The sequence below is a fragment of the Lactuca serriola genome, chromosome 3, assembly GCF_051521515.1.
Source record: "Lactuca serriola cultivar US96UC23 chromosome 3, Lser_US96UC23_V15, whole genome shotgun sequence".
NCBI lineage: Eukaryota > Viridiplantae > Streptophyta > Magnoliopsida > Asterales > Asteraceae > Lactuca > Lactuca serriola.
Window position 1 is genome coordinate 82,893,343 of NC_136410.1, and position 21,025 is coordinate 82,914,367.

At 31.8% G+C, this 21,025-nt stretch overlaps 1 pseudogene across 1 annotated transcript; it reads right to left on the bottom strand.

The window, feature by feature from the left end:
• Nucleotides 1–18,735: 18,735 nt before the first annotated feature.
• Nucleotides 18,736–20,764, bottom strand: LOC145092771 (MDIS1-interacting receptor like kinase 2-like; annotated as a pseudogene). The gene is made up of 2 exons (XR_013702653.1): nucleotides 19,291–20,764; nucleotides 18,736–19,199 (listed from the first exon to the last, which is right to left on the bottom strand). The product of XR_013702653.1 is annotated as an MDIS1-interacting receptor like kinase 2-like (transcript).
• Nucleotides 20,765–21,025: the final 261 nt, after the last annotated feature.

Here is a 21,025-nt window from a genome sequence, read left to right on the forward strand (position 1 = left end):
CGAATCAGCATGCGACACGTGTCGGTTCCGGGTAAAGCGGCTACTGTTCATGCGAAAATTCCCGGTTCTTATCCATAATTTCTCGGTTTTTGAGCCAAAAACTTGTAAAATCCATAACCTTCGCATACGAGCTCCGTTTTTGACGTTCTTTATATGCACGCATAGCTAAAATTACGCTCTACAACTTTTGTTTAGACTTCGTCGGCTAATTTTGAATTTAATTTTAATATTATTATTTTTAACAGACCGGGACAGGAAAATCCGTTAAAAATTCATAACTTCTTCATCCGACATCCGTTTTCGTCAGACTTTTTACCGTTGTACTACTAATGATGAGACCTTCAATTCTCGTTTAGGTTGTGTCGGCTAAAAACCACTCGATCTAAAATTCGAGTTTTTAGCTGTCTACTGCTAAGCTGAAACTTCGAAAAATCATAACTTCTTCATACGAAGTCAGATTTTGGCGTTCTTTTTATCGAACTTCTCGGTTTAACGAATACTAAGACTTTCATTTAGATCACTAAGGCTAAAAAGTAGTTTATCAAAAACTCACTTTTTACGTCATTCAGCGCCGTGTCGGTTTTATCGCGGATCTTCGATTGGTCATAACTTCTTCGTTATAACTCGGATTTCGACGAGGTTTTCACCTACAAGTTTCTAACGGGATTATTTACAACTTTTAATAATAAAATTTTATTTATTTAAAATTTTATATTTTCGCTAAATTTCACTATTTGGGTTTTAATTGGAATCTCATAAGACTTCCAATATTTTCTGAGTGATTCTAAACATAGTTTTACTTTATTTCTAGTAAAAACCATCTGTTAGAACTCAACACTCAATTTCACATAGTATTTCACAATTTTATTCATTACAAAACACGATTTCAAAACGTGTATGTTACAGGTATATCTAACATTTCTTACTATTGTACCTTTTTTATTTTTTTTATTTATAACATTTTTTTTGTTTTTTCTTAAATTATAACATTGTATCTTAAACAATTGTATTATGTTGTGGTGTTATTTTTTTTACCGTCGAGATTGAATATATATATATATATATATATATATATATATATATATATATTGCATTATATAAATTTGTTGCAAATAAAAAATTTAAAAATTAAAAAGGACATGAAAATATAACAATTTTTTTATTTATGTGCTTTTTTAATTAATTTTAATTACATTTACTTGTAATATATATAGGCAAAAGTTGCATGTATTAAATAAAAAGGTCAAAGATCCAACGATTTTTTCCACACGTAATATAAAAAATATTTATATTAAATAAAATTAATAATTTGGTATATGTTTAGCGATTAGCTTTTTTCCCTCGTGTGTGTGTGTGTCTATATATATATAGAGAGAGAGAGAGAGCTAGCTATTGTGTGACTGAATGCACTAATAGTAATTGAGGAATAATTAAATAATTAAAAAATTGAATAAGGGTAATTATGTAACTTTAGAATGATAATTAAAATAAAATCCCTTAATTAATGGGAATTACCATAAAAATCTCTTTGACCAACTACTTAACCCTAGCCCTAAATCTAAATCATCATCGTTTCTAATCCACGACTTCTGCTTCTTCTTCTACAATCAATCATCAAGATTCAAAACTCATTACCAGGTAATTATCCTTCTCCAATCAATTATTAAGATTTTCTTTCTTTTAATAAACTCATTTTTTTTCTTTAATCGATCAATCATCATCGGTGATGATGGTGGTGGAGGGAACTTGTCACAAGAATTGATGGAAAACGCGTGTAGCCTCTTCCTCGTCTCCTCCGCTACTTACAAAATGGTTCGATTATGTTTCAGGCAGTCATGGCCAACACAACTTCCCCTTATGTCCTCCAAGTCTTCAATCTCTCCCTCTTATAAGTTATCTCGTCTCACGGTTGGCTTCTTCTACTGCTCCGCTTCTTCACACGACTAAACCCTTGTAACTGAAGATGAAAAGGGCATCGCCACCAAATAATTTCAATCCCAGGTACTTTTAATTTTTTTTTAGGCTAGTAATTCAAATTGACATCTGATACTGGTGCACATAATCTCAAAAGTACTTAACTTTTGATTGTGAATTATGTTTTCCAGATTTCAAAACCCAATTTTGATTGCCAAAACTTAACCTAGTATATATGGAAGAAATTAAGTCACTTACAGTTTTGGAATTTCTCAGATTCAATATTTGCACAAACAGTGTGAATGCTACTATTATGCTTTAATCAATCATCTGTAATTTCCTTTATCAAGTTTAGGTTTTCCCAGAGTTTGGCTACAAATTCAGTCGAGTACTTGATCTTTTTCAAAGGATGGAAAAAATTTATTACGGTTTTATCAAGACCTAAAAATACATGTTTTTATCTAAAACCAAGTCTTGATTGATTCGATCTACCTCACTCAAAACTCAAAAGTGGGCTCCTGTGTGGTTGGTGTGCCACTTCAAGTCTGTTGTTGATCTGATAAAGAAGGCTTTAGTTTGAGGAAGGCTACAAATTCTTTAAGAATATTTAAAACCATTCTGCAAGAATAGTTTATTATGTAAGAATATTTTTGTTGTATTCTGAAAGAATTGCAATTAATTATTTGTATGCTTAAGGTGCAGTTGTTAGGATGATGCAGGAATGATGAGGAAACTTATGAAAAAAAGATATATGATACTTCATTCTCAAAGAATGAAGAAAAACAACAATATTCTTTCAGAATTTCAAGATTCAACATCCAAAATCAGCAATATTCTATTAGAATTCAAGAAGAAAACATGGCACATGATAGTATTCTAGCGGAATGTTGTTATTTTTTTTTTTAAGAATGTTATTCATTTTTGTTTATATTCTTTTAGAATTTTTATAACTATATTAAAATGTATAAGACTTTTAGTCTGTAAGAATATGTATCAATTTGTATTTAAGTTCGGAGGTATAAGAATATATTAGAATGTTTGTTATTTGAACATATTATTCATGAATTTTGTTTTTCTTCAGTAATATTCTGTTAGAATAAAATTCTGAAAGAGTATCATTCTAACAAAAAAAATATTCTGATAGAATAAAATCGGTAAAAATTGAAATTGAATTAATTAAAAAATTCAGATTTTTTTAATTAGGAGAATTAATCCTCCCTAAAAATCCGAAAATTTCCTTTTATAAATGTAGTTAATTGTCCAAAGTACCCTTTTGATAAAAATTGTGTGATTATATGATACATGCTACCTTATTGTAATATCATAGATCCTCAGATCATGATTGTTGATTCTATTCATCCGATGGTCCAGATCTGTGCATTCTGACACACAATAGTTACTGGAAACAATATAACATAACCCTATATATATATATATATATATAGGGTTAGGTTCATGTGAGACGGCCTAATTTTGTGAGTCCGTGAGACGCATTTTTTTATTTTTTTATTTTATTTTATTTTTTTTTAGTTAATTCAAGTTCCAAAAATAATATTTAAAAAAAGAATTTTTGGATTTTTCTATTTATTTTGCATTTTAAAATTATTTTTTAGAATATGTACAATGTAATATTCTATTAGAATATTTCATGTATTTTTCAAAAAAATGGGATTTTTTTTATTTAATTCAAGTTCCGAAAATAATATTTAAAAAAAGAATTTTTAGATTTTTCCATTTATTTTGCATTTTAAAATTATTTTTTAGATTATGTCAGTGTAATATTCTATTAGAATATTTCACGTATTTTTCAAAAAAAAAACGAGATTTTTTATTTATTTTTTATTTTTTATTTATTTATTTTTAGTTAATTCAAGTTCCGAAAATAATATTTAAATTTTTTTTTTTTTGGATTTTTCATTTATTTTGCATTTTAAAATTATTTTTAGATTTGGTCTCACGGTCTCACAAAATTAGAATGGTCTCAAATGAACCTGAACCTAAATATATATATATATATATATATATATATATATATATATATATATATATATATATATATATATATATATATCCAATTTTAACATTGTACTTTAAATTTATTTTTGTTTTTTTTAGTTATAGCATCCTACTTATACCAAAACCATATAATTTCATATAATACATAGGATCATCAAATACACATACTTTCAGATACATATACCATATATACATCAAATACACATGCATTCACATACATATACGTATTCCGACTACACTTATACTTTCACATATGTAGATAATAACATCATATTTATACGAAATACACAAATTTTACATTCATATATCACATATACACCAAACACACATAATTCACATACATACATAATAACAACCTACTTATACCAAATACACATATTTCACTTTCATATTCCACATATACACCAAACACATATGCATTGACATATATACACCAAATTTACATAGATTCACATACATATATCAAATATATGCCAATTTTCACATAATTTGTAAGTTACACATAGCTTGCAATTAAACTCAAATTTCACAATAAATAGAAGTGTAACAGCCCAAATTTCCAATAAAATTTTTCATTTTAAATAACCGAATCATTTCCATAAGATCTAGAATTCCAATCACATTAGTTTTCAAAATCCATAACATCAGATAAATTATTCATAATATCAGAGTGTCCCAAGTAAAATGCTAGAGAGTGCATACTGCGCCATCACGCTGGGCTCTTGCCCTTAGATCCTAAAGTACCTGAAACATCCAACAAACTGTAAGCTAATGCTTAGTGTGTTCCCCATAACATACCCCACACAATCCACATAGTCACATAAACCACCTTGGCTATATAAGCCACATAAGCCATGCATATAAACATATAAGGATGCCGTGGAAACCCTCCAATGTCTTACTCCAGGATGTCATGGGCTCCCCCAGGGTCTTATACCTACATGTCATGGGCTCCCCCTATGGTCTTTACCTGGAATGTCATGGGCTTCCCCCACGGTCTAATATCTAACTGCCTCGGGCTCCTACCCCCCGGGGGGGTCTTCCATGCAAATAACACAAAGTCAACTAGCATACCATATATCACTTAAATAACTATCATACTACATAACAAATATATAAACATATAGGGATGTCGTGGACTCCCTACAGGGTCTTACTCCAGGATGTCGTGGGCTCCCCCTAGGGTCTTATACCTACATGCCATGGGCTCTCCCCATGGTCTTATATCCAACTGACATGGGCTCCCCTGGGGTCTTCCATGTCTAACCAATACGGTACTAGCACTTTCACACACATACATACTAGGAATATCAATAATGATTCCACAATAATCATTACAACTAACTGAATGGGCCGACCTTGGTGCCTTCGACCCATTGTTATGGTGAGGAAACTCACCTCAAATGCGAACTGTAGCTGGATTGGTCTAAGCTCCGAGTATTAGCTCTGTTAATTCCATAATCATAAACAACTCCTTATATACAACTCAACCCTTCAAACCTATAAAAGTGAACCCTAGTTAAAGTCAAAGTCAAACTCAAAATCAACGCTCCAAGTTGACCTAACTTGTCGATTTACCAATCAACTCGTTGAGTCCACCCCAAAGTCAAAATCACGATATTGCGATCCAACTCGTCGATTTTTCCTACAACTCTTCGAGTTCCTCGGTTTTCCAACAAAATCACGGTAACCCCCACCCAACTCGCCGAGTTCACCTATAAACTCGTCGATTTCTTCAGTCTACCAACCCACTTAATGCATTAAGCCCTTTTTCTTGAGTGCAAAGGTTCCAAACTTCATATCCACCTCCATAGAGATGTCTAGAAGGTTAAAGTTTCCAACTTTACCACAAAGGATCATCTAATAAGCACTAAACCCAAACCTTAGTTCCTTTAAGGAAGGTCTTGACTCATTAAGCCCTTAAACTCTCATCTCATCGTCCCAAAACACATATATGATATCCAATGGTTGGCAAATCACGTAAAGTTTCTAACTTAATGTCCATGCATGCTTGGAATTCTCTCCAAAGTCCATTTTAGGCTTCATAGTGGACCTATTGCATGAATAGCACATGGAGGCTATTAAAGTTTGCAACTTTAATCCTCTAGAGGTCTTGTACAGGCCAAATCTACACCATCAACCTTTAGAAACCTCTTTTCTTTGGACATCCAAGCCAAAGTCCCAAAACCAAGCCCTAAACTACAAAAGATGAGATCTAATAAGCTACATGTCAAGGTTATGACTTTATACCTCCAAGATGCAGCCTTTGATGTAGAGTTTTTGGATCCAAGATCACTCCTCCAAGCTTGCTACTTCTCTCTCTTCAAGACTTCCTTCAAGAATCACCCCAAAACTCTCAAAACTCACTGAACAAGTAGGGAAAACAATCTAGGGTTTCTTTTGGGCAAGGGAGGCTGGTAAGGAGGGCAGCCCTAGAAGTCAAGTCCTTTAAATAGGGTACAATGCCTGAAAAATTTGGGTTTTCATCCCCAACGTCTACTTTTCGAGTTGGGCCCTTCTAACTTGTGAAGTAGACCATTAAATCCTGCGTCCAAAAAGATCCCTACATGACGAGTTGGAGCTCCCCAACTCGTCGAGTTCCAACCCAAAACCCTAAAATGTTGAGAAATAAATGATACCTGAATCAAGCGTTACAAGTAGTAAATATAACATGTAGTGGCGGAAATTACTCAATGCCGCTAGAAAAATTGGTCCTCATTGGAAAAGACTCTCGCCCGCCTGGTACAGTAAAACCAAAGACAAAATGACCAAGAACACTGAAATTGAAAAATAATTTGCAATTAACCATTAAATGGAGCTAGAAATCGATGTTAAAAGAGAAATAAAAAGAGATATAAGAAGTTGAAGTTACCTTTTTACCCGAGATGGAGCTAGTAATTTGTTGGTTTCCTGAGTTAAACCCATTTAATTGAAGCCCTAAGCACATTTGATCCCTAATCTCACAATGTTGGGGAGATTTCTTGTTGGAATTGACAATAACTCGCAGAAAATGGGGCAAGAACGAACTAGAATGCGTCTTTGATCGAACACATGAAGGAAAAGTGAAGAATGCGTCGTTTTTTTCTTTTTATCTGTGCAGGACTTTAGCGGAGACAATAAAGGCTTTACCGGCGTCAAATATTAACAATGACGACTATCTGGAGGGAAGGGCACTACGTCGTTTTTTATACCACAATTAGTGACGACGTTTTCGATCTTTAGCGGCAACACATTGTCGCCGGTATTGGTTTTTTGCAAATATGAGGCCCCAACTATTGGATTAGATACTCAATCGAACGACTGAGGTCAACCAAAAGGGGATAACACGGATTCGGGTGAAAAGCCATTAGTGGCGACATAAGCTTTTAGCGGCGACAAATGGTTTTGTCGCCGCTAAAAGCCAATGTCGCTGGTAAGTTTGTCGCCGCTAAAGCCATGATTCTTGTAGTGAAAACGTAACACCCTTCTCCTAAATCGCCATATACACATAAGGAAAAACAATGATGATGAACAAATAAGCATATCTAATTTTGATAATCCAGACCCACCTATCCGTTAATTCATAAATCTAATTACTTAGTCTTAGTTTTACAATACCAACAACTTAAACATTAAAACATAATCACATTATATATATATATATATATATATATATATATATATATATATATATATATATATATATATTTACTTACTTATAAAAGAAATCCTACTATTTCTATAAATAGATCCAATAAAATAATATTTTTTTTAAGACGTTCAACTCTCTAAGCGTAAAGTACAATTAATCATGAATAAAATAATATTAAATTTTAATCTGATTACCTTTGAAATCTTATCTCTTCCAAAAATTTGACCCGGTCTCTTATCCAATTAAAATAAAACAAATAATCCATTATATAGGCCCTTTTATTTGTATTTTTTTTTAAGTTTTATTTATTATTTATGTCCTCTAATCGAAATTGACCAGTCAGTTGTAAAATCAAATACTTTGTTTAATATGAAGAAAAAAATATCTATGTATGATTTATGACTAATAGAAAATTAGTATTCCATTTGTTATTCATGTTCCATGAAATATGGTTGTATTAATTTTATTATTTTTCGGTTTAAAACTTTAGATTGTAAAGTGGATAATAGGATATATCCGTTTAAACTTATCTATATCAAGCAAACCGGGTTATTAAGATTAACTTTGATTCTCCCTTTTATTAACTTTATCAATACCAATAAAGATATAAGCAAGTCACTTCGTATGGATGTGTCCTGATTTCTAAAATGAAGGACTATAAACGTACACTACACACCAAAATATTTATTTTCTTTTGTATTGCGAGGGTTACATTTATTTGTTGCCGTAAAACAGATCGATAACAATATGCATATGTTTTGTGTTACTTGAAATCTAACATGTTTCCGTATAGAACTTATTGCCGAATGAGAAACTATTTTTCGCCGCCGCTTTGCGCGGGTCTACGTCTAGTGTATATATATATATATATATATATATATATATATATATATATATAATCAAGTTCAATAGCGAACTCCTTTTTAGAGAGCGAACCAACAAACTAAGCTAAAGAAAATTCTTATGCATTTAATTGATGCATTGTTTTTTTTTCTTATTTGTTTCACAAAACCTTCAGCCTCACACTTCCATCCCCTGTTATGTTCTGATCATCAAGCACTACATCTCCGATCACCCTTTCAGTCGACGACCATTGCCTAATGTACATATACAAACCAGATCGACATCGGAGGCTAATTATCTCCTTTTCATGTCATTGTTGCCTCTCCTCTCTTCCAGATGGTGCTGCCTCCACCAGGGAAACATCCATGAGAGAACGAGAATACAAGCATGCATCCTCTGTCATTCCCATCCCATCACCATAACCAACACTACAACCCTTCACCATCATAACTATCATCTTCATGACAATGTCGTCTTAAGTCCATCATCATATTGAGAACCCACATGCAATCAAAAGTAGCACACACGCAAGAAAATACATAGACAAAGGGGGAGAAGAAACTTGGTGTTGGGTCAAGGTATGTATATCGATTGTGACTAATTTTTAAAATTACTCATCATGTTCATCCAGGAACATATCGATTTAATTGGTTTATTATAATGCTATTATAATTAGATAATCATCCAAATATCCTTAATTTGAAGTAATTTTTTTTAAAAAAAAAAGCTTATACATTTGAATGATACATTTTTTTCCTATTTGTTTCATAGAAACCTTCAAAATCATGATCCATTAAGCAATTAGATGAATTATGTTGTTTTTATTTATCGCCAATCAGGAAAATACTAGTGCCAACAAAAGTATTGGTAAGATTCAAAGAATATAAAGATCTATATGCACAAATTTCTGGTTTCTTTTGTTTACTTTTACACCCTCCAAGTGTTTGTTTTAATTCCCCTGTGAGTTTTTTCATAATTTGATCCCATGTGATGTTTTTTTTGTTGATTCACATGATGTTTCTTCTTTTGATGTTGAACTTGGGAAGACATTGCAAGAATTTCAAGCTCTTGTTTGTCGGAAAAAGTACCTTGAGTCAACACCCAGGCATGATTGCAATGCAATACTTGGCTTAAACTTTCAAGTTGCTCCAGTTGAAGATCTTTGTTTGGACTTCACACTTCTTGGTTTTCCAAATGACATTTTAAAACCTGGCAACGAAGATGTATTTACTCATTCTTTTACCTTTCCATGTTTTTCCTTCTAGCATTGGTTGATAAGGCTGTTGTCTATATTCTTAATTCATATGCTTCGTATTTGGGAATGACAGTTCAACATAGATAATTTGGAGGAGTACATTTCCCTTGTAGTTGTTGCTACTATCAAGACAGGTTTCATAAGGCAATTGGAAGCATCCAAAGCCGGTTTTAATCAGGTCGTATTTCTGTTTTATATCTTTTTATATCTTTGTAATTTATTTCATGTTGCTTCTTGAAGTCTCCTGTATAAAAGAAATGATGATTTTTCGTATGTTCTCTTTTCTTACATATTGGTGACAACACGTTACAATTTTATTGTTATAGATGCAATATAAAATCTTTTACAGAAGTGAGTTCACTATCTATTTTCCTGAGACATATTTTCAAATTCTTTTCATTATTTTATTTAAATAAGTTTCAACTAATTTGTATGTTTGCCCAATGATTAGGTCTTTGACGTTTCCACTTTGCAAATGTTCACCTCAAATGAATTATATCATTTACTATGTGGTCAACGAGAGTTATGGGAGGCAAGGTTTAACGACATTATTGGTATTTCTTAGTTCTTTCATAACGAGGGTTTTTTTAGTCTTGCTTTCGTGTCCAGTAATCTCTTTTTTTGCTTAATTCCAAAATAGCAACTCTCGTATTTATTTTCAGAAATAAGAGGATGCTGGTTTTCATATGAAATTTGGTTGAGATTTGGCTACTTTAATTTGAGTGTTGATTATTAATCTTTTAGATTGTAATTCGATAAAACAGTAGTTGATTATTAATCTTTTTCCTAATATACCCCAGCCCCTTCATGTTTATATATATTTTTTTCTTTTTTGTTTAATTGTTTTGTAATGTAAACAAAGTTGTGATTTTTTTTCACAACAAAATCTATATGTATTTGGCGACACTGTCTCCGGTTATTTTAAGTAGAATATGAAAATATAAAATCAATTTTTTTTATTGAAGCTTGAACTCATTATCAAGGTTGCATATGCATATGTTTATTCATATGCATGTGTCATATACCTTTGAATATGCATATAGTTATGAATATGTCATATATTTATTCTTATTCATACGCATATGTCATACACTTATTCTTATGAATATGCATATACTTATGAATATGCATATAGTTATTAATATACATATGCACATACTTATTTTTTATGCATATGTTTATGTTTATTCATATACATATACAAATGCATATACTTATTTATATGCATATGCATATAAAAATACATATGCCATATACTTATTCTTATTATTTAGGTTTTAAAATGTTATTGTCATTTGTTGTAATTTTTAAATGTTGTTTTTAATTTAGGATTTATTAAGATTTTATTTTAGTTTTTAAATGTTATTTTTAATTTATGATTTAATTTATATGATAATTTTAAATATTATGACATAAATAAAAAAAATGGGAAAAATAGAAATTAAAAACATCAAAAAAGAAAAAAATAGAAAATAAAGGGTATTATCACATGTTATCTGGTGTTGCACATTTCCACATTGAGTGTTATAACACCAGAAGTGTGACTAGGATGATGAGGTGGATATTTTGGGAAAAATTGGGTCCTTAAATTTAATTATGTAAGGAATATTATACTAACTCCATCTCAAAATTATAATTCATCTTTCCTTTTTGATTTGTCCCAAAATAACAATCCACTTCTAAAAAATAACATTTTTACCAAAAAATACTCCGTCGTTATTATTTAACCAACTAAACATTTAATGGAACATTAAATTCTAAGTAATGACAAAACTGTCATTTTATTGAATAAAGTTAATGGTAATTAATGTTTTTTTTAATCTATGTGTTTTTTTTTGTCTATGGATAATAATTTTGGGACGGAGCGAGTATATATGTGGTTCTAGTCTTTTGGATTATCAAAGCAGCTAAAGAAAAGTTGGTGATGACTCGAGTTTATCAATAGGGATATGTTATTAATAACACCGTTTTTATCTTCCTACTCCTTGATTTATTACTAATTTGGTACATGTTTTATACTTTTAATTTTTATAACAACTTTTTCAGAGTATTAACCAACAAACACAAAATATCTTTTTTAACACATTGAAGAATGTGTCCAGTGCATGTGTAATGTTTTAATCGTATTTCTGACAAGTTTTGAAATTGTTTTAATCACATTTTCAACCACAACAACAAACCCATGTTCGGCCACCAACCACCGTCGTCAGCCACTACCACTACCGTCGGTGGCTACTGGAAAGATCATGAGAGAGACTAATAGAGAGAGAGAGAGATATGTCGCCATTATCCAACGCCTCACCACGTATTTCACGGGAGAAGAATGTGAATCGTCGTAATCAGACAAGCTTGAGAAAGAAATACTCGTCGGAGCGTTGTACAAATGGGTAAAATGGTGCCGGAAATTTGAAAACGTCCCTTGAAATCGTCTGAATCGTTGGAGAGTGAGAAATAAATAGTCGTAATCTGAAAACCTCGCTGGAAAGCGCATGAAACCTCGCCAAAAACCGCCTGAAGCACCGCCGGAAATGGAATGGGCAGTGGCCGGAAATCGTGTGAATAGTGGCCGGAAATCACCTCTCTCACGTCTTGGCGGCTAGAACTTGCGCCAGGTAAAACGATAGTGTGCTTTTTATATTTACAACTTTACATTAACAACCTCCAATTTTAAAGATACTTCATTTTATACCCTCTAACTTAATATAGTTTATAATTTTTGTATGTGTATATATATATATATATATATATATATATATATATATATATATATGAGGGTTCAATTGAGAAAAAAAAGGTTGAGAATGGGGGAATCATTCTCAGCCAATCATTTATTTTTGCCGCAAAAGCCTTCAACGTATCAACGGAAATGGGAAAGGAATGCACATGTGTTTTCCAACAAAATATGTTTCCTTAAACTATGCAAAGCATTACCTTAATATATATACAAAAACATAGTTTTTCGTTTTTTTTTTTTTAATTTTTAAGAAACTATTTTTATCGAAAAATGATTTTAAATATACCAAAATTCATAATTTTTTATTCTCTACAAATAGACATCCATATTGATATAGTTTTAAGATAAAATAAAAAACTTATTTTTTTTTTTTTTATATTTTCAGCTATCGTTATTCATAAGTAAATAAAAATGAATCAAAGTTTATACTACAGTACATTCGTTATTCACTTATGAATAAAAACTATGATTAATTTTTTTTACAATTTAAGTATCATTCATATATGAATATAGCATATACTAAACATAGTATATTCATATTTAAATATTAGACGATGCATTCACTTGTGAATATTACATAGTATATTCACTTGTGAATGTTAGATGGTATATTCACTTATGAATATTAGATGATATTTTCATATTTGAATATTATATAGTATTGCATGGTATATCACATGAGAATAGTATATAGTATATTCACTTGTGAATATTAGATCGTATATTCACTTATGAATAATAGTTGGTATATTCATATGTGAATATTGCACAATATATTCATATATGAATATTACAAGGTATTTTCAGAGATATATATAATTTTTATATGTTATTCACATATGAATAACATATAGACTTGCATATTTGTTTTGTGTTTTAATAATCACATATTGATTCAGGTGAGAAAACATATTCATATGTGAATATAACGTGGTAATTTAGTTTATGCTTTTCATCAAACAGTTGGAGTGCATACAAGTTAACTTTTTTAAAAATGTGATAAATATGATACTTTGACTATTTAAATCTTATAAAATAGTAGATTGGTAGAGAAATATATGAAAATTTTCAAACAAAAAATGATTTGATCTGTTTCTAACCTTAATTTCGATGTTTTATTTGATGAACGATGTTGAATGAATGATACAAATTGAATTTTTTGTTGATTATCGATAATGTTGTTCTAATGATGCTGAGAGTATAATTAATCGTAGATGTTGACGATATGTTCGTATTCAAGCCGAATTGAAGGTTAGATTGAAAGAGCAAAAAACGAATGAATTTCAATTGTTATCTAATTCTCTACACTTACGTATTTGTGATTGAAGGCTATTATATCATATTTACAAGTTTGCCACCATGTCATTTATGTTTAGAGGATAATTAAATGAGTGGCTGAGAATGATTCCCCCATTCTCAACCTTTTTTATGAACATATATGCACTGTAATTTTTTTTTACCGTTTTCATTATTTTAACAAAAAGGGATCAACACCGCCTCATCCACTCCTCATCGATTCTGCTTACCAACCATCATTGAACTCCTTTAATTTGCGTTGTCGGCTTCAAATCGAGTTTTTCTCTTTGCGCCACCACCGCTCCACCAAACCTTCCCTTTGCTAAAAAGCTCGATTTATGGTGGAAAAAAGGAATACCTCATTCTTGCAATTGTAGTGAAGCGGCCCTGACGACGGTGGCTTCGACACAACATACTTCCGATAGAGACAAGATGATTGACGGGTCTCCCTGTGCGATTCATCTTTAATCAATTTTGTGTGAGGTTGAGGTGCACTATTTTCTTCCCTCTATTTTCTTCTTATGATGGTTCTGGAATTCAATACATACATTACGAATCCATAAACAGTTTCAAAAATCTCCCAAATCAGTGAAGAATTAGGGCATGTTGTATCAAACCGATTAAGTTGATTTAAACAATTTTATTGGCAGTTTGATTTATCCGTGGCATAAGTATAATCCACATAATTTGTCTTCCTCATATGATGATATGATATTTACCTTGCAGCTTCAAGATTTAAGGATTATAGAAAAATTTAGTAGTTAAACTGAACGCTTCGATTGTGGAAATGGTAAATCAGTTCATTAATCTGCAATTAGAGGTCAGTGAACTGGAGAAGATGATACAAATCAATGATGTTGTTGAGAGACTGAATTTAGCGAAAATGGTATTAGATGTAAATGCATTTTTCTACACCTTGAATATACAAAAAATATTTAATAAAAAACATTCTTTTTGTTGATTTTGTTACAGGAGCTTGCCTTTAAGCTAAATTTTAAGAAGTAATGAAAGCGACGAGGGAAATGATTTGGTAGCAGAAATGATTGAAATTATTGAAACAATGGGATCGCTTTTTGTTAGGCTTCTCTGTATTCACAATTCACAGTTCAGCTAAACAGTTTAGGTACATCGATATGCTTAATCTTTTGAGGTAAACAAGTATTTGTCTCATTTTTTGGATATATTTCCCAGGTACAAAATTAAAAACCATGTATTCGAAATTATAGAGGAATTGTATATTGTAAGACATAGGAAATGATGGATTCGACTGAAAATTATAGGATTCTATTGAAAGCGACGAGGGAATGATTTGGTAGCAGAAATGATTGAAATTATTGAAACAATGGGATCGCTTTTTGTTAGGCTTCTCTGTATTCACAATTCACAGTTCAGCTAAACAGTTTAGGTACATCGATATGCTTAATCTTTTGAGGTAAACAAGTATTTGTCTCATTTTTTGGATATATTTCCCAGGTACAAAATTACAAACCATGTATTCGAAATTACAGAGGAATTGTATATTGTAAGACATAGGAAATGATGGATTCGACTGAAAATTATAGGATTCTATAAGTGAAAAAAAAAACTAGCTAGAAACCTCTGGTATTTTTTTTAATTAGTCGCATACAATTTATGAATATGTTTTTTCTTTAATCTATGTGTGTGTTCTTTGATCTATATGTTTCTTTGTGGTATGTCATATGTATGTGTGTGATCTGATCTGTATGTGTGTAGGATCTGATTTATATGTATGTATGCGTGTCATTTCATCCACATACGATCCTATCACACCTATGTGTCATCGGATCTTTATGTCTCTATGTATATGTGATCTGGTATGTATGTGTGTGTCATCTAATATGAATGTATATATGATCCGGTCTGTATGTGTGGTTCGTTTGATATTCATGTATATGTGATCTGGAAAATGTTGAATTGCCGGTTATTTATGCGACACAGAGGATGTATGGATGTACAAATTATAAAGAAGAGTTCTCCAAACTTCATCAGCAACAGGTTGTATCTTTTTTTATGTTTTCTTGTATTTCAATCTTCCTAACAAACAAACCATGATTATTTAATGGTTTTATGTTTGTGGGTTTGTCTCATCTTTTCTCTCTATTATTATTACACTCAAGAACAATAAAGTTGAAGACTTTTATGTTCTTCTTCACCTAGGGCTTGGAGGAATGATGACAATTGGAATCCACAAACCCCGTTTCATAATTCCGCCCCACTATGGACTCCGGAATCATCAATTCCATTCTAACCCATCAATCATCAAAATGTCAGCTTCTTCTTTTTACCTTTCTTTCTTTCATTATTTCTATCAAGTTATCAAACTCATAAGTTTCTTTAAACAGGACATTTAACTCAGGATAAAGATTCAAGAAAACTATATTTATAGTTTTGTATTTATGTATGCATGATGAGCTACCGAGAAGGTTTTTTTTTCAGCAATTAGAGTTGAATATTTTTTTTTTCAGGTTTACTTTTAAGTTGAGTTTCTAGGACTATTTTTTAGTAGAGATTATAAAAAATTGGATACGTAATGTAGATGAGATTTTCTTAACCATGAATTGAGAATTCCATTGGTCTCTATTAACTACATGAATTTTATTGGAATTTGTTGTGGTGGATTGGAATTGGAATTGAATGGACTGGAATGGAATGGATACACACACTAAATAAAAAAACAAACACCATTCCAACCCATGCAAAGCATGGACACCTACACTAGTTTTAACAAAAAATATCAATTTTTATATTAAAAAAATACTGAATATCATTTATGTACTTTCTTTTAATAAGAACACTAATTTTTATAATAGTTCTAAAACTGAAAATATTTATTTATTGTGAATACGTGTTTTTTTTTAAATGTAAAACATTAAATTATTTGGTATGTAAATATATTTATACTTTTAAATTTGATTGGCTATGATAAAAGGAATCACTAACAATTAGAAAAAATATGTAATCATTATCTAATTATTAGTAAAAATAATGATCGAGAGGTAGGGATAAATGGAAAGGAATAAGGATAAATGAAGCCTTATCAATAAAGCCACTAAGGATGTTTTCCTGTTTTCCGTAGTTTTTTTTATCACATATAAAGGTCATTTTATTCCGACATAAAAAGGTTTTATTAAAAACGTATTAAGATGCTGCAGTTGGAAGCATCTTTTCAATTTAGAAAACTAGCTTCAGAAAATATTTAATCATTAGAATTATTATTTTTAAAAATATAATAAACTTGTTTTCCTATTTAAATAACACAAAGTTTAAGTAGTTGAATTAGTAATGTTATTTTGCTTTCTTCAAAACCCTGTGAAACTTTTTCTTTAAAATTTGACTCCCTCATATATTTGTTTCTTCAAGATTGGAATATAAAACCCAACAATTAGTCAATAAACCTATTTTCTATTTGACAATAAAAACTACGTTCCCTCCCTCCATCTCCAATCTCCATGGCATGGGACCCGGATCAGCTAAATCGCACACCTCATTACAAGTATGGGTCATGGCTATTCTCGTCGTCGATTCTCATACCTTGGAGCTTGATCCCTGATTTTCCATGCCCTCGCCCATAACCCTCCTTCCTTCCCCTGCTCGTCGATTCCCAAGTGCATAAATGACAACCAAATCACCTGAATCCTTTATTGATCATACAAATTCGTTTTCAAACTATTAGAAATTGATACTAAATCAATTGAACCCATCAAAATCGTTGAAAATTTAATGATTTAAACAGATTGGTGATTTTTCATCAGTGTGAATCATTTCCATAGTTGAAGCTGAGCGATAAGTGTGCATCACTCATCATTGTTGAAGTGGATTTCAATTAAAAGCTATGTAATGGTTTATTAATATTCCCCCTGTTCTTTTACTATCCACTTCAACACTACGTGTAGGTTCATTTGAAACTGCTTGTTTTAAATGTCATTTTAAAGCATATTGACTGAATCAATTTTTTTTTTTTTAATTCGAATTTAATGCCACATTAGCTATTTATGGTTGGCTCATAGTGTGGTGTTCAGAATTCACAGAGTATTAGAAAACAAAGAATATTTAAAGGAAATAAGTACCCATCACCAAATATTTGTCAACTCTTACCATAAAAACGTACACACCCAATACAATATGAGAGTAGTAATGTAATGGTTCCCAAGCAATCACACTTTTACCCAATACACCAAATATTTGCAGCTTGTTGTTTAAAAAATGCGATCTTGATGCATATTAATTGTTTGATGAAATGCCTGAATGAATTTTTTATTTGAATTTAATGCAACATTAGCTGTATTGTTTGTTCCTAGTGAGGTGTTCTGAATTCATGGAGTATTAGAAAAGAAAGAATATTTAAAATAAATAAGTTTCATTCTCCAAATATTTGTCAATTCCAACCAAAAAATTGTGCACACCCAATACAATTTGAGAGTAGTAATGGTTGCCATAAAATGATACTGATATGTTAGCCAGCATTACACTTTCAGATGAGCTAATTTTTTTTGTTATTTTACTTAGTTAATTTTCTTATTACTTAGTTAATTTTCATATGAGATAATTTATTCTTAAAAAGGTACATATTTTCTAGGTTGCTGAGGTTTGCTAGTGATGAAGGAATAGAACCACTTAGTCGATTTTAGGCTCAACTCAAGATCAGTGAGAGACTTCAAATTCCCAAGTTCATTGGGAATGCGACCAGAGAGTTTATTGTAGAACAGATAAAGGATTTTCAAAGATGTTAGATCACCCAATGATGAAGGAATTAAGCCAGATAGATGGTTTAAAGCGAGGCTTATGCCATTAAGTGATGACCTGCATCTTGTAATTTGACACTATTGGTATTTGTAACTTGAGATTGTGTTTCTGTATATATTGTTTAAAACTTTATTGAAATTTGTATTTGAGTAGAAAAATTATCATTTGTATTTGATATATTTTCCTATTTTTTATGTATGTGTAAACCACAAGTAAAATAACAGAGGCGCCTAAGACAATTTTGATGCAATTATTCGTATATTCTTTACTCAAGAACGATCACATACACAGTATAAAGGTCTCCACATTATAGTTATACTACATGGTGCTATAAAACATATGATATTTTTTTTACCCATTAGGCGTTCAAACTAATACATATAATCTAGATGCATCATAGGAAACTTAAGAAAATTACACATTGGAAGTACACAGTATGAGGCAACCAGAGATATCAATTCAAAGCAGATCCTTCATGAACTGATTTGAAACTTGGCGCATTGTTGGCCTTTCTTTTGGATTTGAGTTCAAACATGCTCTTGCGAGATTGAGTACCAAATTTACTTGTTTCTCAACTTGTGGTGAAGGAAGTGGAATCCGACTATCTCCAACATTTGCCAACACCAGATAATCAGCAGACAATGGTGGCAGTTCACCGGGATGCTTTCCCATGATCACTTCTAGTGCAACAATCCCAAAGCTATACACATCACATTTCTCGGTTGCCACCATTGTATAAGCAAGTTCTACATCCAAAGCAACATAAGACAAAAAAAGTTACATCAACCCCACATGATTCTATGAAAATGTAGAACTACAATCATATGATTACGTTACCTGGTGCGATATAACCATAGGTCCCAACAATTGCGGTCCAATTGGATGAGTCTAGCTTTAAAAGCTTGGATGTGCCAAAATCAGAAATATGTGCCTCATAATCAGAATCAAGAAGGATGTTGTTGATGGAAATGTCTCTATGAATTATAGGAGGTGAGCAGTCGTGATGCATATAAGCCAAACCATTAGCTACAGCCTTTACAATATTGACCCTTTTCAACCAATCCAACTCTTTTGCTAAGACATCGCTTCTTAAGATTGATCCAAGGCTTCCCTTTTCAAGGTATCATAAATCAAAAACGAGTGGCGGGCATGTGAGCAATATCCATAAAGTTTCACTATGTTTCGATGCCTTATGTTTGTTAATGCTCGTACCTCATTAAGGAATCCATTATGATCAACATTCTCAGATGATGAGTGAAGTTTCTTGACAGCTACCACATTGTTAGGGTGTATCTCAGCTTTGTACACAGTCCCATATCCTCCGGTTCCAATAGCATATGCTTCATCAAAATTTTCCGTTGCTTTCAAGATGTCATAATACACTACTCCTCCATCAAAACTTGTAATGGAGAAGTAATCACCACCTTCATTATCCAATGGTTTCTGTGGAGAATGTCTCTTTTGTTTTCGATAAGCAATGAGGCCACACATGAAAAAACCAAGTAAAGTTGCGCCAATAAGAGGGAGCATAATTATTATGATGAGCTGATGATGAAAGGGATCATTTTTCTTCTTCAGGATTTGACTTGCACAGGACTTTAGTCCTGTAAAATTACCACACAGACCTGGATTGCCTTGTAAGGACGCGTTCACAAAGTTGGAGCAAAGGGGAACTGGACCTTTGAGTTCATTGTTGGACAGGTCGATGTCAATGCCACTAGGCAAACTAGTAAAAGCGTTAGGAATAGAACCAAATAGTCTATTGTGAGAAAGATTCAACTTTTGTAGATTTTTCAAACTTTGAACTTCAGATGGTATCTCTTCAGTGAGCAAATTCTGAGATAAATCAACTTCTGTAAGTTGAACTAATTTGCCAATCTCAGATGGAATTTTGTCACCGAGCATGTTATTACTAAGATTCAAGTAGTGGATATGTTCCCATTGACTAATACTTCTTGGTATTGACCCGATCAATCTATTTGCAGATAAATCGAGTACTTCAAGGAGCTCTAAAAATCCGAGCTCTGGAGGTATAATACCTGAAAGTTGGTTATTAGCCAAGGACAAATTCAGCATACTTATCATTTTCCCGAACTCCTTTGGGATTTCACCTACCAGATGATTGGAAGAAAGATCAAGCCTTTGTAGTTGAGTTGAATTTCCAAACTCTGGTGGTATGCTACCACTGATGTTGTTATAGGCCATCACTAAGGCTGTCAAATTCTTGCATTTACTCCAGTTTTGAGAAAGCTGCCCATGAAAATTATTGTGACTGATATCAAGAAATTTTAAGGATGGATAGATACCAAAGGTAATGGATATATTTCCAATTAATTGATTTTGATCAAAACGAGCCCTAATTAAGCTGGGACAATTCCGTAAGCCTCTTGAAATAGGCCCAGTGAGATGATTAGCATTTATTGTGAACTTTTGAAGCTTTCCCCCATGGCACAAATCTTCTGGTAAATGGCCAGAAAAATGATTATTTGATAGATCAAGTGTCTCTAGACTTCCCAATCCTAGTGGAATCGAACCAAATAATTTATTCGTGCGAAGGTATAGTTTCTGTAGG